Raw genomic sequence first — 13,856 nt, forward strand, 5'->3', positions numbered from 1 at the left:
AGATTTAGGAAGATTATTAGGACCCCCACACATACACGCAGATCAAAGTGATTTAGTACAGAGTTGAGTCAGGAGAAAGAGTAAGAGGCTACAGGGAAGTCCAAGGGCTCATGTTCTGAATGCCTAGGAGACTTCACTCAGGGCAGGGCACTGACCTTCCTGGGCCACCTGGGGATCACCCAGGAAATCCCAGCTTTGGTAAAGTAGGCATTTTCCCCATAGCTTCCTTCATCTGCTATCTGATATCTCAAGTCTCCACAGATAGGGTGTTTATATCTTTAGTTTTAAGACTCCATCCCAGTTCCATGGTTAAAATGACTGCTGCCAGCCATTTCCTCCCTGGTACAGATGTCGTGTTATGCGTTGTGCCAAGTTGCTTCAGTAGTGTCCGACTCTTTGTGACCTTATGGACTATAGCCCTCCAGGCTCCTCTGTCCATGGGATTCTCCAGGCAAGAATACTGGAGCGGGTTGCCATTTCCTCCTCCAGGGGATCTTCTTGACCCAGAGATGGAACCTGCTTCTCTGACATCTCCTGCATTGGCAGGGGGGTTCTTTACTGCTAGCGCCACTTGGGAAGCCCCCATGAGGAGTTCACAAAAGCAGACTTCACTGGGAATAAAAGAAGAGATCAAGATACATGAAGGTATGGACGCATCTTCTCCTGGGGGAAGATGGAGACAGAATCACCTTACGGAAAGATTGAAGAAGGGGAGGTTGTCAATCAAAGCCAACTCCACATTTTGATCAGGACTGGCTCTGGCAACTAAGTATGGTGGAATGATCAGTGGGCCAGAAATGCCACAGAATGAATGCCCCAGGAACAGCCCCAGCCAAAGGGGGATGGGAATTCGGTGATAAATACTGTATAAGCCGCATCCACCTGGGCCATTCTCCCTTGTCCTGTGAGATATAGGGGCTGCCAGCTGTGCCACAAGTGACACATTCCTTTGCCTCCAGCCCTGTCTTCTGGCAGCTTCCATAAGTATGAATCTGTGGCAGGCTAACTTAATAGCTTACAAGTAGGGCAGAACCTCAGACCCTTCACATTTTGTCGCTATATATTTTCTTCTGGAATTTCTCCAGGAAGCACTTATTATTTTAAATAAATGAATGAATGACCCTGATAACTTCTTGGCAAGACCATACCCTTTATTGGCTTTCTGCCCCTTCCTGTCTCACTTCCTCATTCCCACACTGATATTTTCTAGATTTACCTCCCAAATAAACAACTGGCACTCAAATTCTTGACTTGGGGGGGGGTCTTCTTAGACAACACAAGGGAAGACAATATGTTCTATAGATGTTTGTGCAACCACCCTCCACACTCCCCACCCTAGTCTGGAAGAGAGATTAATACAAGTTTGTACTACATTTAGTGGACTGGGAGACAGTGTGAGGAAGGAGAGGAAGGGAAAGCCTGAGGATTTTTATGTATTTCCTGCTTGCAGGGAAAGCTGTTCTCTTCCTAAGCCTCATTGCTGTCTCCCTTCCCTCCTCACAACCTTTGGACGCCCTTTTCCTTTCTTTCCACTGATTTAATTCCCCAATAACATATTCATTTAATGACTGTGAAATAGTTTAGACCCCATGGATAATGGAGTGGAATGACTGATGTGGAATATGGTACATTTTTGTGAACAATGAATTACAGTAATAAACATTCATCAAATACTGAATAGGAAACACTTCAAAACATTTAGTTTAAACAAGCATTCTGATAATAGGTGCAACTAAATAACAGACAGGGTCAAATTAAAGTGCAAAATAGCAACTAGACAAAAAAAAAAAAAAAGACAAAGGATGGATCAGTGGGGGCCTTAAAGATAACATGGAATTGGATTCAAAATGTTTTTCTTTCACATGCATAATAAAACATGCTATTCATATTAAAGTATTCTGCAAAAAATAATGAGGAAAGCAAATCAAATTTTAAATAATGATGCTTTTAGAAGGCAGTGGGACCTTTTAAAAAATACAAAGTAAAATCAATTACTGTTTTGAGATGACCTTTTTTTAAATTTTAGCGATCCTTTCCTTCCTACCTAAAAAGTCCTCTTTTTCTTCTTCAACCCTCTGTCTATTGAAACCCTACACAGCTTTCATGGAACCAGCTTAAGTGCCCTCCTCCTCCAGAGACCCCTCATGGTGTTTATTATCTTTACTATTCATTTTGGCACTTAATGATAATAGCTACTATTAAGTGAACATTTATTTTGTGCCAAGTTGTGAACTAAATCTTCTGGGATGATTACCTCACAAAGCACAATAATCCTTAAAGTAGCTACTCTCATTATCAGAGTTTACATAAAAGGAAATGAAGGCTCTGAGATGCTGAGTAATTTGTTCAAGATAACAAAGTGAATTGCAGAGTTAGGATTCTACTCTGGGCCTTTTTCATTCAGAGGGCCACTATGCTATATTGCCCCTGCCCCGCATCATAGCGCATTTTGAATTGCTGATTGACACACGTGACACTCTTCTCCTTGGGTTGTATATTTCCCAGGTTAGACATTCTGGAACACTTCCCTGTGATGCTACTATGGTTATGTGTCATATTTTACTTAACAGACATTTTTTTAGATAAATAATGTGACCTATCTGTTCTACTTATACATTTAAGAATTGACAGTTATGCTCAAAATGATCCATAATATTACTGCAATTTACATCACAGAGTGTTCTGCCTATGTTTTCCTCTAGGAGTTTTATGAGGTCAGGTATTCCATTTAAGTCTTTTTTTTAATTGGAAAAGTTTATTGAGGCTTAACATTCAGTGAAATACACCGATTTTAATACACTTTTGATCATTTTTGACAAGTGAACCCCCAATCAAGATACAGAACATTTTTTCACCCTAAAAAGTTGTGGTTTTTTTGTGCCAGCAGTCAGTCAGTGGCCCTAGAAGGAGCCCCTTGATCTGGTATCTATTACTGTGGAAAGGACTTCATACAAATGGAATAAATCAGTGTATACTCTTCAGTGTCTGACTCCTTGTATTAAGCTTAATATTTTAAAGATTCATTCAGTTTGTTGCATGTATTGGTAATTTGTTACAGGCATACCTCATTTTATTATGTTTCATTTTATTATACTTTGGAAGTATTACTCTTTTTTTCCCTCACAAATTAAAGATTTGTGGCAACCTTGTGTTGAGCAATCTGTTGGCACCATTTACCATTTTTTTAACAGCATTTGCTTACTTCAGATCTCTGTGTCACATTTTGGTAATTCTCGTAGTAGTTGAAACTTTTTCATTATTGTTATAGTTGTTATGGTGGTCTGTGATCTGTGATCTTTGATGTTACAACTGAAATTTTTTTGAGGCTCCAAGAACCATGCTCATATAAGACAGTGAACTTAATAGATAAATTCTGTATGTGTTCTGACTGTTCCATGGATCAGGCTGTTCCCTCATCTTTCTCCCCCTCCTTGGGCTTCCTTATTCCCTGAGATACAGTATTGATATTAAGCCAATTAATAACCCTATTCTGACAAAGGAAGATTCACATGTCTTTCAATTTAAATCAAAAGCTATAAATGATTAAGCTTAGTGAGGTGGGGAGTGGTGGTTCTTGCTAAGTTGTGTCCAACTCTTGTGACTCCATGGACTGTAGCCCACCATGTCCCTCTGTCCATGAAATTTCCCAGGCAAGAATACTGGAGTGGGTTGCCATTTCTTTCTCCATCCATTTAAGTCTTTAATTCATTTTCAGTTTATTTTTGTATATGATGTGAGAAAATGTTCTAATTTCATTCTTTTACATGTAGCTGTCCAATTTTCACAGCACCACTTATTGAAGAAACTGTCTTTTCTCCACTGTATATTCTTGCCTTGTTTGTCAAAGATTAATTGACCATAACTGTATGCATTTATTTCTGGGCTGTCTATCCTGCTCCATTTCGTGTCTGTTTTTGTGACCATACTGTACTCTTTTGATTACTAAAGCTTTGTATAATGGTCTGAAATCAGGGAGTATCATTCTTCCAGCTCTGTTTTTCTTTCTCAAGACTGTTTTGGCTATTTGGGCCTTTTGTGCTTCCATATAAAATTTAAAATTATTTGTTCTAGTTCTGTGAAAAATGCCATTGGTATTTTTATAGGAATTGCATTGAATCTGTAGATCGCTGTGGATAGCATTGTCATTTTAATAATATTGACCCTTCCAATCCAAGAGCACAGTATATCTTTCCATCTCTGTTGTCTTCAATTTTTTTCATCAGTGTCTTATAGTTTTCAGAGTACAGATCTTTTGCCTCCTTAGATAGGTTTATTCCTAGGTATTTTATTCTTTTTGGTGTAAATGGGATTGTTTCCTTAATTTTTCTTTCTGATATTTTGTCACTTGTGTATAGAAGTACAACAGATTTCCATACATTAATTTTGTATCCTGCAACATTACTAAATTTGTTGATGAGCTTTAAGAGTTTTCCAGTGGTGTCTTTAAGATTTTCTATGTATAGTATCGTATCATCTGAAAACAGTGATAGTTTTACTTCTTCCTTACCAATTTAGATTCCTTTTATTTCTTTTTTCTTTAATTGCTGTGACTAGCACTTCTAAGTCTATGCTGAATAAAAGCGGCAAGAGGGGGCATCCTTATCTTGTTTCTGATTTTAGAGGAAATGCTTTCAGCTTTTCACCATTCAGTATGAATATTAGCTGTGGATTTGCTGTATATGGCCTTTATTATGTTGAGGCATGTTCCCTCTATGCCCACTTTCTGGAGAGTCTTAAATGGATGTTGAATTTTATCAAAAGCTTTTTCTGCATCTATTGAGGCTATCTATATGGCTTTCATTCTTCAATTTGTTAATGCGGTTCAACATCTATGTTCATCAGTGATATTAGCCTATAATTTTCTTTTTAAACAAAGTATTTATCTGTTTATTCATTTAGTTGGCTGCCCTGGGTCTTAGTTGCAGCACTCAGGATCTTAATTGTGTCATGTAGGATATTTCTTTGTAGCACAAGACTCTCTAGTTGCAGTACACGGCTTAGTTGCTCTGTAGCACATGGGATCTCAGTTCCCCAACAACGGACTGAACGCATGTCCTGTGCATTGCAAGGTGGATTCTAGCCACTGGACCACCAGGGAAGTACCTGTAATTTTCTTTTTTTGTGATATCTTTGTGTAGTTTGGGTATCAGGGTGGTGGTGGCTTCATAGGATGAGTTCAGAAGTATTCCTTCCTCTGTAATTTGTTGGAATAGTTCCAGAAGGATAGGTGTTAGCTCTTCTTTAAATGTTTAGTAGAATTCACCTGTGAAGCTATCTGGACTTGGACTTTTGTTCATTGGGAATCTTTTAATTACAGATTCAATTTCAGGACTGGTAATTGATAATGTTCATATTTTCTATTTCTTCCTAGTTCAGCCTTGGGAGATTGTACCTTTCTAAGAATTTGTCCATTTCTTCTAGGTTGTCCATTTTGTTGGTGTTTAGTTGTTTGTAGTAGTCTCTTATGATTCTTATTACGTCTGTGGTATTGGTTATAACTTCTCCTTTTTCATTTCATCTCCATTTTTTTTTTCATGATGAGTATGGCTAAAATAGGACTTTATGGATATTGCCACAACATGATTTTATACACACACCTATTTTCCCAAAGGACCACATCTTACTGAATAAGGAAATGATAGAAGCTTTCATGCTAAAGTGAAACAGGACCAAGCCAAGGAGGTCCATTGTCTCCATGAATTTTAAACCTTGCATTGGAGATATTAGCCAATGCAGTTAGAGAGTAAAAATCAAAAAGAAGGCATAATAATGGGAAAGGAAGAGGTAAAATCTATCCTTTTAGGGGGGCAGCTGATATTATATATCTGAAAAACCCAAAAGAGTGAAAAAAATAGAAGAAAAAAGAAAATTCATTTAAATAGCAGGATATTAATTTAGCCTGCAGAGATCAAAAGCCTTTATACACACACACAAACACACAAACACACTCAAGTAATAACCAGTTAGAAGAAATAATGAAAGAGAAGACACCATTTATAATAGCAAAATAAAAGTAAAGTGCCTAGGCATAAACATAATGAGAAATGTGAAAAATCTTTATGAAAAACTATAAAACACTCCTAAAATATCCAAAGAGTACAAAGGCATGGCATGTTCATTGATAGGAAAATGTAAGAGTATGAAGATGTGAATTCTTTATAAGCTAATCTATAAATTCAACACAATCTCAATATAATTTCATCAGTCTTTTTCCTTAGAGCTAGCAATGTTGTAGAGAAGGCATTGGCAGCCCACTCCAGTACTCTTGCCTGGAAAATCCCATGGACGGAGGAGCCTGGTAGGCTGCAGTCCATGGGGTCGCAAAGAGTAGGACATGACTGAGCAACTTCACTTTTACTTTTCACTTTCATGCATTGGAGCAGGAAATGGCAACCCACTCCAGTGTTCTTGCCTGGAGAATCCCAGGGATGGGGGAGCCTGATGGGCTGCCGTCTATGGGGTCACACAGAGTTTGACACGACTGAAGCGACTTAGCAGCAGCAGCAATGTTGATTATAAAGTTCATTTAGAAGAATAAATAAGCAGGAATAGATATCCCTTAATAAAAAAAGCAATGAAAAGAGCTAGCTCTAACAAATATGAAGACATATTATAAAGCTTTTATAATTAAAATAGCATGAAATCAGCACATGAGTGGACAAATACAATAGAATATTAAAAATCCAGAAACAGGCTCACATGAATAATTAGTATATGGTAAAGGCTTATCTCAATCCTAGGAAAAGAAACATTTTCTAATAAGTGGCACTGGAACAATTGACTAGCCATTTGGGAAAAGATAAAATTTTACTTATTCCTCACACTGGATAAATTCCATATAGATAAAAGTTCTCAGTGTGAAAAATGAAAGTATGCAAATAATAAGAGAAAATATGGGTGAATTCCCTTACAGCCTAAGAGTGGGAAAACTTTTGTAACTATAATTTAAATTTTAGAAGCAATAAGGAAAAAGATAGATACATTTTATCAAATAAAAGTAAAAAAGTTTTGCATGCAGAAAAAAGAAAACAAGTAAAAAGACAAATGACGAATTGGTAAAAAAAAAACCCAAAAATTGCAACTTATGTTATAATCAAGGGGTAAACATCTTTAACATGTAATGAGCTTAAAACTGAGATGAAAACAACAAAACCCAACAGAAAAACTGGTAAGATATATGTGCAGCTAACTCACAGAAAAAGAAAAGAAAATAGCCCTTAAATATTGAAAAAAGAAACAACTTCACTCATAGTAAGAGAAATTCAATTTGAAACTATATAGAGATAGCATTTCTAACCTAAAGACTGGCAAAAATTGTAAAGCTTGACAGCATATGCTGTTGGCTGCCTAATCTCCCTGAGCAGTGGTCCGTTTTGAGTGCACAGCATTGGTTTCTGCTGCTGGAAGTCTGGGTATTCAGCAGTGACAGTAGCTAGACTGGCCATAGTGAAAGGAAATCCATGTTGTTGGGGGGCCATGTAGAGCCTTCAACACCGCCACCATAACCACTTTGTTCATAGGCACTAGAGTGGTCAAGGAAAGAAGCTGGTGACATCCAAGGGACCAGTCATCCCATGTACATAATGTCATTAATGCAAGACACACAAAAATGGCCCTCTGAGCCCCTCTCATGCTTTCGCGTATATGCCTCTTCCCCAGAACAGGGTGTGTATCTTTAGCAACCTTCTTCTAGCCTGATGTTTACAATTTTCTCAATCAAGGTTCTTAGTTATAGACAACAGTCTTATAGACAACAAGCAGAAAAAGGTTGGATAAAAGTCAGTCAGAAATAAGGCAGCCGTGACGATGTACTCAGTAAAAATATGCAAATACCCCATGGGAAAATTATACTCGAAACACTACCAACACTGGAATTTGTGTTAAGTAAGCCAATTTACAGTATCTGCCCAACCATGAGAGTTACTATTTCTTTTTCAGGACATTTAAAGAGCATAATTAACTATAAAAATCCCACTAAAGTTTCTAGATTAAAGTATAATAATTGTCAACTATCAACATACAAATCTTAATACTTTCAGTACAATATCCAGTGTCTTTAATATATCCTAGCACTTAATGTGGAGAAGACGATGGCACCCCACTCCAGTACTCTTGCCTGGAAAATCCCATGGACAGAGGAACCTGGTGGGCTGCAGTCTATGGGGTTGCTAAGAGTCAGACACGACTGAGCAACTTCACTTTCACTTTTCACTTTCCTGTGTTGGAGAAGGAAGTGGCAACCCACTCCAGTGTTCTTGCCTGGAGAATCCCAGGGATGGGGGAGGCTGGTGGGCTGCCGTCTATGGGGTCGCACAGAGTCGGACACGACTGAAGTGACTTAGCAGCAGTAGCAGCAGCACTGAATGAATACTTGTTGAAAGGCTGAATACAAATTTTTCAAGAAAAACTTTTTTTTCATGAAAACCTAGGAATTTCTCCGCTGAAACAGGATGGGTGACACTGGTAGGACCGATCCCTAGTGGCCTGCCCAGACTTCACACTTAATCTCAGTAAGAATGGTACCATTTCTCAGCACCTTGAATTTAGTCTTACTCATACTTAATAAAGGAAATTGTTCATAAATTTCAATATTTTTTATATACGTCCTGACTAATCTTGGCATCTCGAGATAAGGGCAAAACTAGTTGTGAGTTCTGCCCTTTAGAGATGTAAACTAGTGTTGTAGACAATCATGTTTCTTTGTGGTTGCCTTCGGTTTAGAGTCCTCCAAAACAGGACCCTGAGATAAAGATTTGGAGACAAGTAGTTTATTTGGGAGGTGACCCCAGGAAGCACAGTGAGAGTGAGGAAGTGAGATAAGAAGGAGGGAAAACGATTAAGGGTGTGTCAATGAGCAGGCAGCTGGGGCTCAATCCAGCCAGAGCCCCTTTGACACTAAGTACAACATACTTCAGAACCGCTCTGCTGAGCGTTAAGGAAGCTGGAGTATTTATCGATTCTCACCCCTTATTAGTTAGTTAAAGTCCCAAGGATTGCCCTGGGGTTGTTAATTCAAAATATCCAGACATTCTCAGTGTGCTTCCTGGTCCAGAAAACGCAGAGATGCACGAAACCATCAGTGTGCATAGGGAGGGTCCTGCAGTGACCTCCAGAGTGGAAAATAGGCTTAAAGACTAGCCAAGCTGAAAAGATTATCTAACTAGATGGAGGGAGGTGGGAAGACTTAGAAGAATACGTTGGAAAAGTACCTCATCCTGCTTGAGCTGTACTCTGGGATGTGGTGCCTTGGAATTTTCTTTCTTTTCTGGCAAGAGGCAGAGAATAAAGCTCCTGCCCTCCCAGTGATTAACTGTACTAGTCATCCAAAAAGAAACAAGCATTTGAAGCAGAGAAAGAAGAAGTAAGTAACCCAAGGCAGCTTATACGGTGAATGATATGTTGAAGACAAACTTCTAGAAAGGGCTTTTATTGTATTGGCCAGAAAGTTTGTTCGGTTAGTGAATATGTTGTTCACTAAAGTTCTTGATGAAAATGAAAAATGCTTTTTATTTTTACTTAAAACCAAATGAACTTTTTGGGTGACCCAATAACTTCACTTTGGGGCTTTGTGTTGTGTCTGACTCTTTGTGACCCCATGGACTGGAACCCACCAGGCTCCTCTGTCCATGGAATTCTCCAGGCAAAAATACTGGAGTGCACTGGTAGCCATTTCATTCTCCAAGGGATCATCCCAACCCAGGAATCGAACCTGGGTCTCTTGCATTGAAGACAGATTCTTTATCTTCTGAGCCACCAGGGAAGCCCCTTGGGGCTTTGGAGTTAGTTAATAAATAAAAGTTAAGCTTAACATTGGTGACAAAGTTTATACAACCTAGATGTTTAATGCTTTCAACATCTTACTTTATATAGAAAAAGTCTGGAAACAGGAATCAATTGATAGTAGTTGCCATGGCTAAGGCACAGGGTGTATATTATATACATTTAATATATTAGTAGATGGATATGCAGCATATATATTTGAGTTTTTAAAAATAATTTATATATAGTATATAGAATCTTATATTCTTATGGCCTTCCCTGGTGGCTCAGAAGTAAAGAATCCACCTGCCAATGCAGGAGATGTGAGTTTGATCCCTGGAAGATCCCAGGAAGATCCCCTAGAAAAGGAAATGACAACCCACTCCAGTATTCTTGCCTGGGAAATCCCATAGACAGAGGAGTCTGGTGAGCTAAAGTCCATGGCATTGCAAAAAGTGTAGGACAGAACTTAGTGACTAAACAACAAAGTATCTTGTAAGCAGCATATAGATGAATCTGTTTTTTAAAAATCCAATCAGCTACCATATATCTTTTTAAAATTTATTTTATGGACATATATTATTTACAATGTTGCATCAATTTGTATTGTACAGCAAAGTGATTCAGTTATATATATATATATATATATGCATTTTTTTCATATTCTTTTCTATTATGGTTTGTCACAGGATATTGAATAGTTGGACACGACTGAGCGACTGAACTGAACTGAACTGATTGAATATTGTTCCCTGTGCCATACAGGCTTTCCTTGTAGCTCAGTTGGTAAAGAATCTGCCTACAATGCAGGAGACCCAGGTTTGATCCCTGGGTCAGGAAGATCCCCTGGAGAAGGAAATGGCAACCCACTCCAGTATTCTTGCCTGGAGAATCCCATGGACAGAATTGCCTGGCGAGGCTACACAGTCCATGGGGTTGCAAGAGTTGGACACGACTGAGCGACTAAACCACCACCATGTGCCACACAGTAGGATCCTGTTATTTATCCATTTTACAAATAAGAGTTTGCATCTACCAATCCCAAACTCCTAATCTATCCCACCCTTACTAGCCCTCCCCCTTGGCAGCTAGGAGTCTGTTTTCTATGTCTGTGAGTCTGTTTCTTTCTCATAGATAAATTCATTTCTGTCATATTTTAGATACCACATATAAGTGACATCATATGACATTCCCTATGTCTTTTGATTGAAACCTTTAGTCTGCTGTCTTTTAAAGTGATAATTGGTAGGTATGTACTTTTTCACTTGTTTTCTGCTTGTTTTTGTAGTTCTATGCTCTTTTCTTCTCATTTAGTGTCTTCCCTTGTGGTTTGGTGATTTTTTTAGTGGTATGTTGTATTCCTTTTTCTCTTGTTTTTTTGTATCTATTGAAGGTTTTTGATTTGTGGGTAACACGGGGTTCATATATGTTGACTGATAACTGTATCTACTTGTTTTAGATAGTCATTTAAGTTCAAAAACATTCTAAAAGATCTACATTTTTTATTCCTCTCACCCACATTTTGTGTTTCTTTGATGTTATATTTTACATCTTAATATTTATCCTTTTACTGTTTATTGTAATAATGGTAATTTTTTCTTTCAATCTTCATAGTAACTTATTTGAAAGAGGTTGATCCACAACCTTTACTGTATATTTGCTTTTATCAGTGGGATTTTTCCTTTCCTATAAATTCTTACTTCTTGTTGTAGCCTTTTCTTTTCCAATTGCAGAAAACCTTTTAACAGTTCTTTTGGGTCAGTTTAATACTGATGAACCCTTTTAGTTTTTGCTTGTCTGGGAAGTTCTTTATTTCTCCTTCAATTCTGAATGATAAACTTGCCAGGTGGCATATCTTCAGTTGAAGGTTTTTCCCTTTCAGCACTTTAAAAATATGCCATTCCCTTCTGTCCTGCAAAGTTTCTCAGAAAAGTCTACTGATAGCCTTATGGGAGTGCCCTTGTACGTGACTCTTTTTCTCTTAGTGCCTTTAGAATTCAATCTAAATTTTGCCATTTTAATTATGATATGTCTTGCTGTGGGTCTCTGGGTTCATCTTGTTTGGGACTCTCTGTGCTTCCTGTTCATGGATATCTGGTTTCTTCTTTAGGTTTAGGAAGTTTTCAGCCATAATTTCATCAAATACATTTTCAACCCCTTTTTCTCTTCTCCTCTGGGACCCCTATAACGTGAATGTTAGTGCACTTGGTGTTGTTTCAGACATCCTTCTCATTAAAAAAAAAATTGGTTTTCTTTTTGTTGTTCTGATTGAGTGATTTCCATTATTCTATCTTCCAGATCACTTATACATTCTTGTGTATCACCTAGTCTGCTATTAATTCCTCTAGTGTGTTTTTCATTTCAGTTATTGTATCCTGCAACTCTAACAGGTTCTTTTGTTGTATTTTCTAATTCCTTGTTAAAATTCTCAGTATGTTCACCTATTCCTTTCTCAAATTCAGTTAGCATTCTTATTAATGCTTTGAGCTCTTTATGTGATAATTTATTTATCTGTTTCATTAGGTGTTTTTCAGAGTTTGTTGTTGTTCTTTCATTTGAAAAAAATCCCTCTGTCTCCTCATTTTTTTTAGCTTTCTCTGTCTCTGTGAAATTAGGTCAAAGTTATGTATCCTGGTCCTGAAGGGGTGTCCTTGTGTGGCAGTGTTCCTATGCGATCTGTGTAACTTTGGTGGGAGATCTGGATCTTTCTCCAGGGTGTGTTGGCAACTATCACCTTGGCGGGAGGTGGAGCTAGAAATAGAGGGGCTCAAGCCAGGATAGATATAGGATAGATAGAGGGTAGAACAGGATAGAACAGATAGAACAGGATAGATAGAATAGGTAGAACAGGATAGAAAGAGGGGCTCAAGCCAGGAATAGGAGCTTCTTTTATGCTCAGTGGCCATCACCTCCCTATTGAGGATGGGGTCAGGTCACGAGATGCTGGAGAAGAAGCCCTGAGGGTTGACTCCAAATTGGTTTATTTCCCTCTATGTGTGCAGTCTCCCCCCTCTCAGTAATAGCACTTTTTCCGCAGAGGGGAGTAGCGGTGAAACAAGAGAGGCTGGAGCAGGTAGGTGTGGGCTAGAGTGCATGCTGGGATGGTCCTGGCATGCCAGTCTGAGCTTGTGACAACTCCCAATCTACCACCTCTGCAAGTGCCAGTGTTACCAAAAACTGGGTTCACGTCTTGATGATGGGTGTCAAGCCAAAAGACAGAACCAAGCCAAAGATCAGGAGGAGGAAGGATTTATTACTATCTGTAGCAAATATGGAAAACAGTGTCTCCCTAAACAGCAAAATTGGGGAAGTTTTAAGCTAAGGGTATATGCATATTCATGAAGGAGTTTGGTTGGTCAACAGAGTACAAACTTTAGTTGATTGAAGTCACAAGGGACAGAAAAAGTCTACATCATCATCCCTTAGGTTCCAGTTGATCTGGTGATTGAGTGCTTCAGGCTGATCTTTACCACTGAAGCAGAACTGGGAGTCTTTACAACTGATGTATTATCTTTGCTATTGTTACTTCTCTTAGTCTGATAACAGGCAATATTTCTGCATTCTTTTGTTCCCTTAAGATCCATATTTACTGAGACCTGTTTGAGGACAAGAATTGCGGTCAGGATTAGATCACAAAATGGCTTAAGCCAAAAATGCCTTCTCATTTCAAGAAAGCCATATTTCTCTTTCTTGGGGACCCTCTACCTTATCATTACAGAACTAATGGCCACTCTTGCCCTGTTCAGATGCTGTGCCTGGTCTGAACTGGCTCTTGCCCCCTAAGGGTGCATTCTCCTTCCCACTAGCCTTTACTCTAGTGAGAAGCTGTGCCTGTGCTAGAGAGTCTGGGGCACATGCTGAGATGGTTGCAGGAAACTGGCCAGAGTCCTAAGCAGTTTCAGTCTGCTTCCTCCACCTTGTTTCAGGCATAAGCAAGTTTGTGTCCATGTACTTTATAAGCAGAGTCTGCTTCTTACAGCCCTTATATAAGTTCTATTGGTTTTCAAACCAGCCAAGGAAACTCATCTTCCTCGTGTTGGACCTCAGGGCTGGGGTGCCTAGCATGTGATTTGAACCCTCCATTCCCCAGGGAGGAT

Source organism: Oryx dammah, unplaced genomic scaffold, assembly GCF_014754425.2.
Source record: "Oryx dammah isolate SB20612 unplaced genomic scaffold, SCBI_Odam_1.1 HiC_scaffold_23, whole genome shotgun sequence".
Lineage (NCBI taxonomy): Eukaryota > Metazoa > Chordata > Mammalia > Artiodactyla > Bovidae > Oryx > Oryx dammah.